This window comes from Scyliorhinus torazame, chromosome 1, assembly GCF_047496885.1.
Source record: "Scyliorhinus torazame isolate Kashiwa2021f chromosome 1, sScyTor2.1, whole genome shotgun sequence".
NCBI lineage: Eukaryota > Metazoa > Chordata > Chondrichthyes > Carcharhiniformes > Scyliorhinidae > Scyliorhinus > Scyliorhinus torazame.
Genome location: NC_092707.1, coordinates 415,512,886 through 415,526,846, shown reverse-complemented (window position 1 = coordinate 415,526,846; position 13,961 = coordinate 415,512,886). Strand labels below are relative to the sequence as shown.

Sequence of the window (13,961 nt, the reverse complement as noted above, 5' to 3'; positions counted from 1 at the left end):
AGTGTAGTATACCCAACACACACACACACTGCCAGTGTAGTATACCCAACACACACTCTGCCAGTGTAGTATACCCAACACACATACACAGCCAATGTAATATACCCGACACACACACACACTGCCAGTTTAGTATACCCAACACACATACACAGCCATTGTAGTATACCCGACACACACACACTGCCAGTGTAGTATACCCGACACACACACTGCCAGTGTAGTATAGCCAACACACACACACTGCCAGTGTAGTATACCCAACACATACACACTGCCAGTGTAGTATACCCAACACACAAACACTGCCAGTGTAGTATACCCAACACACACCAACTGCCAGTGTAGTGTACCCAACACACACACACTGCCAGCGTAGTATACCCGACACACACACACTGCCAGTGTAGTATACCCAACACACGCCCACTGCCAGTGTAGTGTACTCGACACACACACACACTGCCAGTGTAGTATACCCAACACACACACACTGCCAGTGTAGTATATCCAACACACGCACACAGCCAGTGTAATATATCCAACACACGCACACTGCCAGTGTAGTATACCCAACACACGCACACTGCCAGTGTAGTATACCCAACACACGCACACTGCCAGTGTAGTATACCCAACACACACACACACAGCCAGTGTAGTATACCCAACACACACACACTGCCAGTGTAGTATACCCAACACACACACTGCCAGTGTAGTATACCCAACACACACACACACTGCCAGTGTAGTATACCCGACACACACACTGCCAGTGAAGTATACCCGACACACACACTGCCAGTGTAGTATACCCGACACACACACACACTGCCAGTGTAGTATACCCAACACACACACACTGCCAGTGTAGTATACCGAACACACACACACTGCCAGTGTAGTTTACCCAACACACACACACTGCCAGTGTAGTGTACCCGACACACACACACACTGCCAGTGGAGTATACCCAACACACACACAGCCAGTGTAGTGTACCCGACACACACACACACTGCCAGTTTAGAATACCCAACACACACACACACTGCCAGTGTAGTATACCCAACACACACACACAATTCCAGTGTAGCATACCCAACACACACACACAGCCAGTGTAGTATATCCAACACACACACACTGCCAGTGTAGTATACCCAACACACACACACACTGCCAGTGTAGTATACCCAACACACGCACACTGCCAGTGTAGTTTACCTGACACACACATACTGCCAGTGTAGTATAACCAGCACACAGCCAGTGCAGTCTACCCAACACACACACACACTGCCAGTGTAGTATACCCGACACACACACACACTGCCAGTGTAGTATACCCAACACACACACACTGCCAGTGTAGTATACCCAACACAGACACACTGCCAGTGTAATATACCCGACACACACACACTGCCAGTGTAGTATACCCAACACACACACACTGCCAGTGAAATATACCCATCCCACACACACACTGCCAGTGTAGTATACCCAACACACACACAGCCAGTGTAGTATACCCAACACACGCACACAGCCAGTGTAGTATACCCGACACACACGCACACTGCGAGTGTAGTATACCCAACACACATACACTGCCAGTGCAGTATACCCAACACACACACACTGCCAGTGTAGTATACCCAACACACACACACTGCCAGTGTAGTATACCCAACACACGCACACTGCCAGTGTAGTATACCCAACACACACACACACTGCCAGTGTAGTATACCCAACACACGCACACTGCCAGTGTAGTATACCCAACACACGCACACACTGCCAGTGTAGTATATCCAACACACAAACACTGCCAGTGTAGTATACCCAACACACACACACTGCCAGTGTAGTATACCCGACACACACACACTGCCAGTGTAGTATATCCAACACACACACACTGCCAGTGTAGTATACCCAACACACATACACTGCCAGTGTAGTATACCCAACACACACACACAGCCAGTGTAGTATACCCAACACACACACACTGCCAGTGTAGTATACCCAACACACACACTGCCAGTGTAGTATACCCAACACACACATACACTGCCAGTGTAGTATACCCGACACACACACTGCCAGTGTAATATACCCGACACACACACACACAGCCAGTGTAGTATACCCAACACACACACACTGCCAGTGTAGTATACCCAACACACACACACTGCCAGTGTAGTATACCCAACACACACACACTGCCAGTGTAGTGTACCCGACACACACACACACTGCTAGTGTAGTATACCCAACACAGACAGCCAGTGTAGTGTACCCGACACACACACACTGCCAGTGTAGTATACCCAACACACACACACAGCCAGTGTAGTATACCCAACACACACACACAGCCAGTGTAGAATACCCAACACACACACTGCCAGTGTAGTATACCCAACACACACACACAGCCAGTGTAGTATACCCAACACACACACACTGCCAGTGTAGTATACACGACACACACACAGCCAGTGTAGTATACCCAACACACACACACACTGCCAGTGTAGTATACCCAACACACACACACTGCCAGTGTAGTATACCCAAAACACACACACTGCCAGTGTAGTATAACCGACACACACACACACACTGCCAGTGTATTATGCCCAACACACACACACACTGCCAGTGTAGTATACCCAACAAACACACTGCCAGTGTAGTATACCCAACACACGCACACTGCCAGCGTAGTATACCCAACCCACACACACACAGCCAGTGTAGTATACCCAACCCACACACACACAGCCAGTGTAGTATACCCGACACACACACACTGCCAGTGTAGTATACCCAACACGCGCACACTGCCAGCGTAGTATACCCAACACACACACATTGCCAGTGTAATATACCCAACACACGCACACTGCCAGTGTAGTATACCCAACACACACACACTGCCAGTGTAGTATACCCAACACACACACACTGCCAGTGTAGTATACCCAACACACACGCACAGCCAGTGTAGTATACCCAACACACACACACTGCCAGTGTAGTATACCCAACACACACACACAGCCAGTGTAGTATACCCAACACACACACACTGCCAGTGTAGTATACCCAACATACGCACACTGCCAGTGTAGTATACCCAACACACACACACTGCCAGTGTAGTATACCCAACACACGCACACTGCCAGTGAAGTATACCCAACACACTGCCAGTGTAGTATACCCAACACACACACACAGCCAGTGTAGTATACCCGACACACGCACACTGCCAGTGTAGTATACCCAACACACACACACTGCCATTGTAGTATACCCGACACACACACACTGCCAGTGTAGTATACCCAACACACACACACTGCCAGTGTAGTATACCCAACACACACACACTCTGCCAGTGTAGTATACCCAACACACATGCACACCCAATGTAATATACCCGACACACACACACACTGCCAGTTTAGTATACCCAACACACATACACAGCCAGTGTAGTATACCCGACACACACACTGCCAGTGTAGTATACCCGACACACAAACTGCCAGTGTAGTATACCCAACACACACACACTGCCAGTGTAGTATACCCAACACATACACACTGCCAGTGTAGTATACCCAACACACAAACACTGCCAGTGTAGTATACCCAACACACACCAACTGCCAGTGTAGTATACCCAACACACACACACTGCCAGCGTAGTATACCCGACACACACACACTGCCAGTGTAGTATACCCAACACACGCCCACTGCCAGTGTAGTGTACTCGACACACACACACACTGCCAGTGTAGTATACCCAACACACACACACTGCCAGTGTAGTAAATCCAACACACGCACACAGCCAGTGTAGTATATCCAACACACGCACACTGCCAGTGTAGTATACCCAACACACGCACACTGCCAGTGTAGTATAGCCAACACACGCACACTGCCAGTGTAGTATATCCAACACACACACACAGCCAGTGTAGAATATCCAACACACACATCCTGCCAGTGTAGTATACCCAACACCCACACACTGCCAGTGTAGCATACCCAACACATGCACACTGCCAGTGTAGTATACCCAACACACGCACACACTGCCAGTGTAGTATATCCAACACACACACACAGCCACTGTAGTATATCCAACCCACACACACTGCCAGTGTAGTATACCCAACACACGCACACTGCCAGTGTAGTATACCCAACACACACACACTGCCAGTGTAGTATACCCAACACATGCACACTGCCAGTGTAGTATACCCAACACACGCACACACTGCCAGTGTAGTATACCCAACACACACACACAGCCAGTGTAGTATATCCAACACACACACACTGCCAGTGTAGTATACCCAACACACACACACACTGCCAGTGTAGTATACCCAACACACGCACACTGCCAGTGTAGTTTACCTGACACACACATACTGCCAGTGTAGTATAACCAGCACACAGCCAGTGCAGTCTACCCAACACACACACACACTGCCAGTGTAGTATACCCGACACACACACACACTGCCAGTGTAGTATACCCAACACACACACACTGCCAGTGTAGTATACCCAACACACACACACTGCCAGTGAAATATACCCATCCCACACACACACTGCCAGTGTAGTATACCCAACACACACACAGCCAGTGTAGTATACCCAACACACGCACACAGCCAGTGTAGTATACCCGACACACACGCACACTGCGAGTGTAGTATACCCAACACACACACACTGCCAGTGCAGTATACCCAACACACACACACTGCCAGTGTAGTATACCCAACACACACACACTGCCAGTGTAGTATACCCAACACACGCACACTGCCAGTGTAGTATACCCAACACACACACACACTGCCAGTGTAGTATACCCAACACACGCACACTGCCAGTGTAGTATACCCAACACACGCACACACTGCCAGTGTAGTATATCCAACACACAAACACGGCCAGTGTAGTATACCCAACACACACACACTGCCAGTGTAGTATACCCGACACACACACACTGCCAGTGTAGTATATCCAACACACACACACTGCCAGTGTAGTATACCCAACACACATACACTGCCAGTGTAGTATACCCAACACACACACACAGCCAGTGTAGTATACCCAACACACACACACTGCCAGTGTAGTATACCCAACACACACACTGCCAGTGTAGTATACCCAACACACACATACACTGCCAGTGTAGTATACCCGACACACACACTGCCAGTGTAGTATACCCGACACACACACACACAGCCAGTGTAGTATACCCAACACACACACACTGCCAGTGTAGTATACCCAACACACACACACTGCCAGTGTAGTATACCCAACACACACACACTGCCAGTGTAGTGTACCCGACACACACACACACTGCCAGTGTAGTATACCCAACACAGACAGCCAGTGTAGTGTACCCGACACACACACACTGCCAGTGTAGTATACCCAACACACACACACAGCCAGTGTAGTATACCCAACACACACACACAGCCAGTGTAGAATACCCAACACACACACTGCCAGTGTAGTATACCCAACACACACACACAGCCAGTGTAGTATACCCAACACACACACACTGCCAGTGTAGTATACACGACACACACACAGCCAGTGTAGTATACCCAACACACACACACACTGCCAGTGTAGTATACCCAACACACACACACTGCCAGTGTAGTATACCCAAAACACACACACTGCCAGTGTAGTATAACCGACACACACACACACACTGCCAGTGTATTATGCCCAACACACACACACACTGCCAGTGTAGTATACCCAACACACACACTGCCAGTGTAGTGTACCCGACACACACACACTGCCAGTGTAGTATACCCAACACACCCGCACACTGCCAGTGTAGTATACCCAACACACACACACAGCCAGTGCAGTATACCCAACAAACACACTGCCAGTGTAGTATACCCAACACACGCACACTGCCAGCGTAGTATACCCAACCCACACACACACAGCCAGTGTAGTATACCCAACCCACACACACACAGCCAGTGTAGTATACCCGACACACACACACTGCCAGTGTAGTATACCCAACACACGCACACTGCCAGCGTAGTATACCCAACACACACACATTGCCAGTGTAATATACCCAACACACGCACACTGCCAGTGTAGTATACCCAACACACACACACTGCCAGTGTAGTATACCCAACACACACACACTGCCAGTGTAGTATACCCAACACACACGCACAGCCAGTGTAGTATACCCAACACACACACACTGCCAGTGTAGTATACCCAACACACACACACAGCCAGTGTAGTATACCCAACACACACACACTGCCAGTGTAGTATACCCAACATACGCACACTGCCAGTGTAGTATACCCAACACACACACACTGCCAGTGTAGTATACCCAACACACGCACACTGCCAGTGAAGTATACCCAACACACTGCCAGTGTAGTATACCCAACACACACACACAGCCAGTGTAGTATACCCGACACACGCACACTGCCAGTGTAGTATACCCAACACACACACACTGCCATTGTAGTATACCCGACACACACACACTGCCAGTGTAGTATACCCAACACACACACACTGCCAGTGTAGTATACCCAACACACACACACTCTGCCAGTGTAGTATACCCAACACACATGCACACCCAATGTAATATACCCGACACACACACACACTGCCAGTTTAGTATACCCAACACACATACACAGCCAGTGTAGTATACCCGACACACACACTGCCAGTGTAGTATACCCGACACACAAACTGCCAGTGTAGTATACCCAACACACACACACTGCCAGTGTAGTATACCCAACACATACACACTGCCAGTTTAGTATACCCAACACACAAACACTGCCAGTGTAGTATACCCAACACACACCAACTGCCAGTGTAGTATACCCAACACACACACACTGCCAGCGTAGTATACCCGACACACACACACTGCCAGTGTAGTATACCCAACACACGCCCACTGCCAGTGTAGTGTACTCGACACACACACACACTGCCAGTGTAGTATACCCAACACACACACACTGCCAGTGTAGTATATCCAACACACGCACACAGCCAGTGTAGTATATCCAACACACGCACACTGCCAGTGTAGTATACCCAACACACGCACACTGCCAGTGTAGTATACCCAACACACGCACACTGCCAGTGTAGTATATCCAACACACACACACAGCCAGTGTAGAATATCCAACACACACAACCTGCCAGTGTAGTATACCCAACACCCACACACTGCCAGTGTAGCATACCCAACACACGCACACGGCCAGTGTAGTATACCCAACACACGCACACACTGCCAGTGTAGTATATCCAACACACACACACAGCCAGTGTAGTATATCCAACCCACACACACTGCCAGTGTAGTATACCCAACACACGCACACTGCCAGTGTAGTATACCCAACACACACACACTGCCAGTGTAGTATACCCAACACATGCACACTGCCAGTGTAGTATACCCAACACACGCACACACTGCCAGTGTAGTATATCCAACACACACACACTGCCAGTGTAGTATACCCAACACACACACACTGCCAGTGCAGTATACCCGACACACACACACACTGCCAATGTAGTATATCCAACACACACACACTGCCAGTGTAGTATACCCAACACACACACACTGCCAGTGTAGTATACCCAACACACACACACAGCCAGTGTAGTATACCCAACACACACACACTGCCAGTGTAGTATACCCAACACACACACTGCCAGTGTAGTATACCCGACACACACACACTGCCAGTGTAGTATACCCGACACACACTGCCAGTGTAGTATACCCCACACACACACACACTGCCAGTGTAGTATACCCAACACACACACACTGCCAGTGTAGTATACCCAACACACACACACTGCCAGTGTAGTATACCCAACACACACACACTGCCAGTGTATTATACCCAACACACACACACTGCCAGTGTAGTATACCCAACACGCACACACTGCCAGTGTAGTATACCCAACCCACACACACTGCCAGTGTAGTATACCCAACACACGCACACTGCCAGTGTAGTATACCCAACACACACACACAGCCAGTATAGCATACCCAACACACACACACTGCCAGTGTAGTATACCCAACACACACACACTGCCAGTGTAGTATACCCAACACACACACACTGCCAGTGTAGTATACCCAACACACACACACTGCCAGTGTAGTATACCCAACACACACACACAGCCAGTGTAGTATACCCAACACACACACACTGCCAGTGTAGTATACCAAACACACACACACTGCCAGTGTAGTATACCCAACACACGCGCACACTGCCAGTGTAGTATACCCAACACACACACACTGCCAGTGTATTATACCCAACACACAGACACTGCCAGTGTAGTATACCCAACCCACACACACTGCCAGTGTAGTATACCCAACACACACACACTGCCAGTATAGTATTCCCAACACACACACACTGCCAGTGCAGTATACCCGACACACACACACTGTCAGTGTAGTATACCCAACACACACACACTGCCAGTGTAGTATACCCAACACACGCACACTGCCAGCGTAGTATACCCAACCCACACACACACAGCCAGTGTAGTATACCCAACCCACACATTCACAGCCAGTGTAGTATACCCGACACACACACACTGCCAGTGTAGTATACCCAACACACACACACTCCCAGTGTAGTATACCCAACACACGCACACTGCCAGCGTAGTATACCCAACACACACACATTGCCAGTGTAGTATACCCAACACACACACACTGCCAGTGTAGTATACCCAACACACACACACAGCAAGTGTAGTATACCCAACACACGCACACTGCCAGTGTAGTATACCCAACACACACACACACTGCCAGTGTAGTATACCCAACACACACACACTGCCAGTGTAGTATACCCAACACACACACAGCCAGTGTAGTATACCCAACACACACACACACACACTGCCAGTGTAGTATACCCGACACACACACAGCCAGTGTAGTATACCCAACACACACACACACTACCAGTGTAGTATACCCAACACACACACACTGCCAGTGTAGTATACCCAACACACACACACAGCCAGTGTAGTATACCCAACACACACACACACTACCAGTGTAGTATACCCAACACACGCACACTGCCAGTGTAGTATACCCAACACACACACAGTCAGTGTAGTATACCCAACACACACACACAGCCAGTGTAGTATACCCGACACACACACACAGCCAGTGTAGTATACCCGACACACACACACTGCCAGTGTAGTATACCCAACACACGCACACGGCCAGTGTAGTATACCCAACACACACACACTGCCAGTGTAGTATACCCAACACACACAAACACAGCCAGTGTAGCATACCCGACACACACACACTGCCAGTGTAGTATACCCAACACACACACACACTGCCAGTGTAGTATACCCATCACACACACACAGCCAGTGTAGTATACCCAACACACAAACACTGCCAGTGTAGTATACCCAACACACACACACAGCCAGTGTAGTATACCCAACACACACACACAGCCAATGTAGTATACCCAACACACACACACTGCCATTGTAGTATACCCAACACACGCACACTGCCAGTGTAGTATACCCAACACACACACACTGCCAGTGTAGTATACCGACCCACGCACACTGCCAGTGTAGTATGCCCAGCACACACACACAGCCAGTGTAGTATACCCAACACACACACACAGCCAGTGTAGTATACCCAACACACAAACACTGCCAGTGTAGTATACCCAACACACGCACACTGCCAGTGTAGTATACCCAACACACACTGCCAGTGTAGTATACCCGACACACACACACTGCCAGTGTAGTATACCCGACACACACACACTGCCAGTGTAGTATACCCAACACACGCACACAGCCAGTGTAGTATACCCGACACACACACACTGCCAGTGTAGTATACCCAACGCACACACTGCCAGTGTAGTATACCCAACACACACACACAGCCAGTGTAGTATACCCGACACACACACACTGCCAGTGTAGTATACCCAACACACACACAGCCAGTGTAGTATACCCAACACACGCACACTGCCAGTGTAGTATACCCAACCCACACACACTGCCAGTGTAGTATACCCAACACACACACACTGCCAGTGTAGTATACCCAACACACGCACACTGCCAGTGTAGTATACCCAACACACACACACTGCCAGTGTAGTATACCCAACTCACACACAGAGCCAGTGTAGTATATCTTTCATACACAAACAGTGCCAGTGCCATATACATTGATCCAGTCTAGTATACCCGGTGGCACGGTAGCACAGTGAACAAAGAACAAAGAACAAAGAAATGTACAGCACAGGAACAGGCCCTTCGGCCCTCCAAGCCCGTGCCGACCATGCTGCCCGACTAAACTACAATCTTCTACACTTCCTGGGTCCGTATCCTTCTATTCCCATCCTATTCATGTATTTGTCAAGATGCCCCTTAAATGTCCCTATCGTCCCTGCTTCCACTACCTCCTCCGGTAGTGAGTTCCAGGCACCCACTACCCTCTGCGTAAAAATCTACTCTAAACCTTGCCCCTCTCACCTTAAACCCATGCCCCTTAGTAATTGACCCCTCTACCCTGGGGAAAAGCCTCTGAATATCCACTCTGTCTATGCCCCTCATAATTTTGTATACCTCTATCAGGTCGCCCCTCAACCTCCTTCGTTCCAGTGAGAACAAACCGAGTTTATTCAATCGCTCCTCATAGCTTATGCCCTCCATACCAGGCAACATTCTGGTAAATCTCTTCTGCATCCTCTCTAAAGCCACCACATCCTTCTGGTAGTGTGGCGACCAGAATTGAACACTATACTCCAAGTGTGGCCTAACTAAGGTTCTATACAGCTGCAACATGACTTGCCAATTCTTATACTCAATGCCCCGGCCAATGAAGGCAAGCATGCCGTATGCCTTCTTGACTACCTTCTCCACCTGTGTTGCCCCTTTCAATGACCTGTGGACCTGTACTCCTAGATCTCTTTGACTTTCAATACTCTTGAGGGTTCTACCATTCACTGTATATTCCCTACCTGCATTAGCCCTTCCAAAATGCATTACCTCACATTTGTCCGGATTAAACTCCATCTGCCATCTCTCCGCCCAAGTCTCCAGACAATCTAAATCCTGCTGTATCCTCAGACAGTCCTCATCGCTATCCGCAATTCCACCAACCTTTGTGTCGTCTGCAAACTTACTAATCAGACTAGTTACATTTTCCTCCAAATCATTTATATATACTACAAAGAGCAAAGGTCCCAGCACTGATCCCTGTGGAACACCACTGGTCACAGCCCTCCAATTAGAAAAGCATCCCTCCATTGCTACCCTCTGCCTTCTATGGCCCAGCCAGTTCTGTATCCACCTTGCCAGTTCACCCCTGATCCCGTGTGACTTCACCTTTTGTACAAGTCTGCCATGAGGGACCATGGTTAGCACTGTTGCTTCACAGCGCCAGGGTCCCAGGTTCGATTCCCGACTTGGGTCACTGTCTGTGCGGAGTCTGCACGTCCTCCCCGTGTCTGCGTGGGTTTCCTCCGGGTGCTCCGGTTTCCTCCCACAAGTCCCGAAATGTAAGCCGACTTGTCACACTAATAAAGATTATTATTATTATACCCAATACACACACACACAGAGACCACAAGACCATAACACATAGGAGCAGAATTAGGCCACTCGGCCCATCGAGTCTGCTCCGCCATTCAATCATGGCTGATATTTTCCCATCCCCATTCTCCTGCCTTCTCCCCATAACCCCTGATCCCCTTATTAATCAAGAACCTATCTATCTCTGTCTTAAAGACACTCAGTGATTTGGCCTCCACAGCCTTCTGCGGCAAAGAGTTCCACAGATTCACCTCCCTCTGGCTGAAGAAATTCCTCCTCATCTCAGTTTGAAAGGATCGTCCCTTTAGTCTGAGATTGTGTCCTCTGCTTCTAGTTTTACCTACAAGTGGAAACATGCTCTCCACGTCCACTCTATCCAGGCCTCGCAGTATCCTGTAAGTTTTAATAAGATCCCCCTCATCCTTCTAAACTCCAAAGAGTACAGACCCAGAGTCCTCAACCGTTCCTCATACGACAAGCTCTTTATTCCAGGGATCATTCTTGTGAACCTCCTCTGGATCCTTTCCAAGGCCAGCACATCCTTCCTTAGATACGGGGACCAAAACTGCTCACAATACTCCAAATGGGGCCTGATCAGAGCCTTATACAGCCTCAGAAGAACATCCCTGCTCTTGTATTCTAGCCCTCTCGACATGAATGCTAACATTGCATTTGCCTTCTTAACTGCCAACTGAACATGCACATTGACCTGAAGAGAATCGTGAACAAGGACTCCCAAGTCCCTTTGTGCTTCTGATTTCCTAAGCATTTCCCCATTTAGAAAATAGTCTATGCCTCCATTCCTCCTTCCAAAGTGCATAACCTCACACTTTTCCACATTGTATTCCACTTCTTTGCCCACTCTCCCAGCCTGTCCAAGTCCTTCTGCAGCCCCCGTGCTTCCTCAATACTACCTGCCCCTCTACAAATCTAGTTTACACGACACACACACAGCCAGTGTAGTAAATCCCACACACAGAGCCCGTGTAGTATATCCCAGAGACAGAGCCAATGTAGTATACCTTATGCACTCACACACACACAGAGCCAGAGCTGCATACCCAACACACACAGTCAGAGCCGTGTATCTTGCACACACACAGCCAGTGCCGTGTACCCGACACCAACAGAGCCAGTGCCGTGTACCCGACACACACACCCAACATCAGTGCCATGCACCTGACACACGCAAGCACCAGTGCAGCATACCCAACACATAGGCTGTGCCATATGCCTGATGCATGCACAGAGCCAATGCAGTGTACCCGGCACACATGCAGAGCCAGTGTTATGTACCTGACACACACACACAGAGCCAGTGCGGTGCACCCGACACACGTACAGACGTACTTCCTCATTCAAAGGCTGAGTTGAATGTTTAGCTATGAACCAGCCGAGTGAGAGAGCAAATGTAACATTTAATACGAGCACCATTTCAGCACACACTGCGGCCCTCGCAGGCTGCTTCTGTGCAAAATCTTTACTCACCCAAATTCAAGATGTTCCCTTGTCAAAAACCCAAGGCCGCAGGTAGAGACTGTCAGAGGATCTCCTCACACAACTGAACAAAACAGGCTGTCTACAAAATAGGCTGTCTGTCAGAGAAAACCACACCTCTCCACAACTTTCAGCTATTTCCTGGTGCCTTCACACTCTTACCTTAAAGTTCAGAAAAGAAGCACAGTTCCTGGAAGCAAGTGTGCAGCACCATCAGAATGTCAGGCTTCATTCCAGAACGAACAACGCCCTAACCTCTTTGTGCCCTGAACATGGGTGAATAAGTGTTCTGAGATGTTGTGGAATTCACTGCCCAGGGATATGTTTGTGAAGTTTACGGTGACAGAAGTCGCTCTGAAACTTTAACCTGAAGCCAAAGTGTTCAAGGGTGCAAATGACTTCCAGAAATTATACAGATTGGATTGGGACCGCCCAGGGTTCAGGAGGGTGTAAGATTTACACTGGGAGCTGGTTATTCTGCTCCGAGGGCTGACCAACTCCTCTCCCCAGGGGGCTTTTGGTCCACACCACATTCTCACTTTCCAACACAGCAGCAATGCTGAGTTTGTCTGACATTTCCAACACGTCGATGAACAGCTTCAGGAGATAACAGCTCGGCTTTCTCAGAGGA

General features: G+C 49.0%; 1 protein-coding gene across 3 annotated transcripts in view; it reads right to left on the bottom strand.

Annotated features, from left to right (window-relative positions):
• ptk2ba (protein tyrosine kinase 2 beta, a) overlaps positions 1-13,635 on the bottom strand; it is a 505,509-nt gene extending 491,874 nt beyond the window's left edge. For 2 of the 3 annotated variants that reach the window (XM_072515246.1, XM_072515261.1), the window contains exon 1: positions 13,322-13,447. The gene's annotated coding sequence lies outside the window, so the exon portion shown is untranslated. Of the gene's footprint in view, positions 1-13,321; positions 13,448-13,492 lie in introns of those variants that run through there. The other variant, XM_072515254.1, reaches the window with a different exon arrangement.
• Positions 13,636-13,961: the final 326 nt, after the last annotated feature.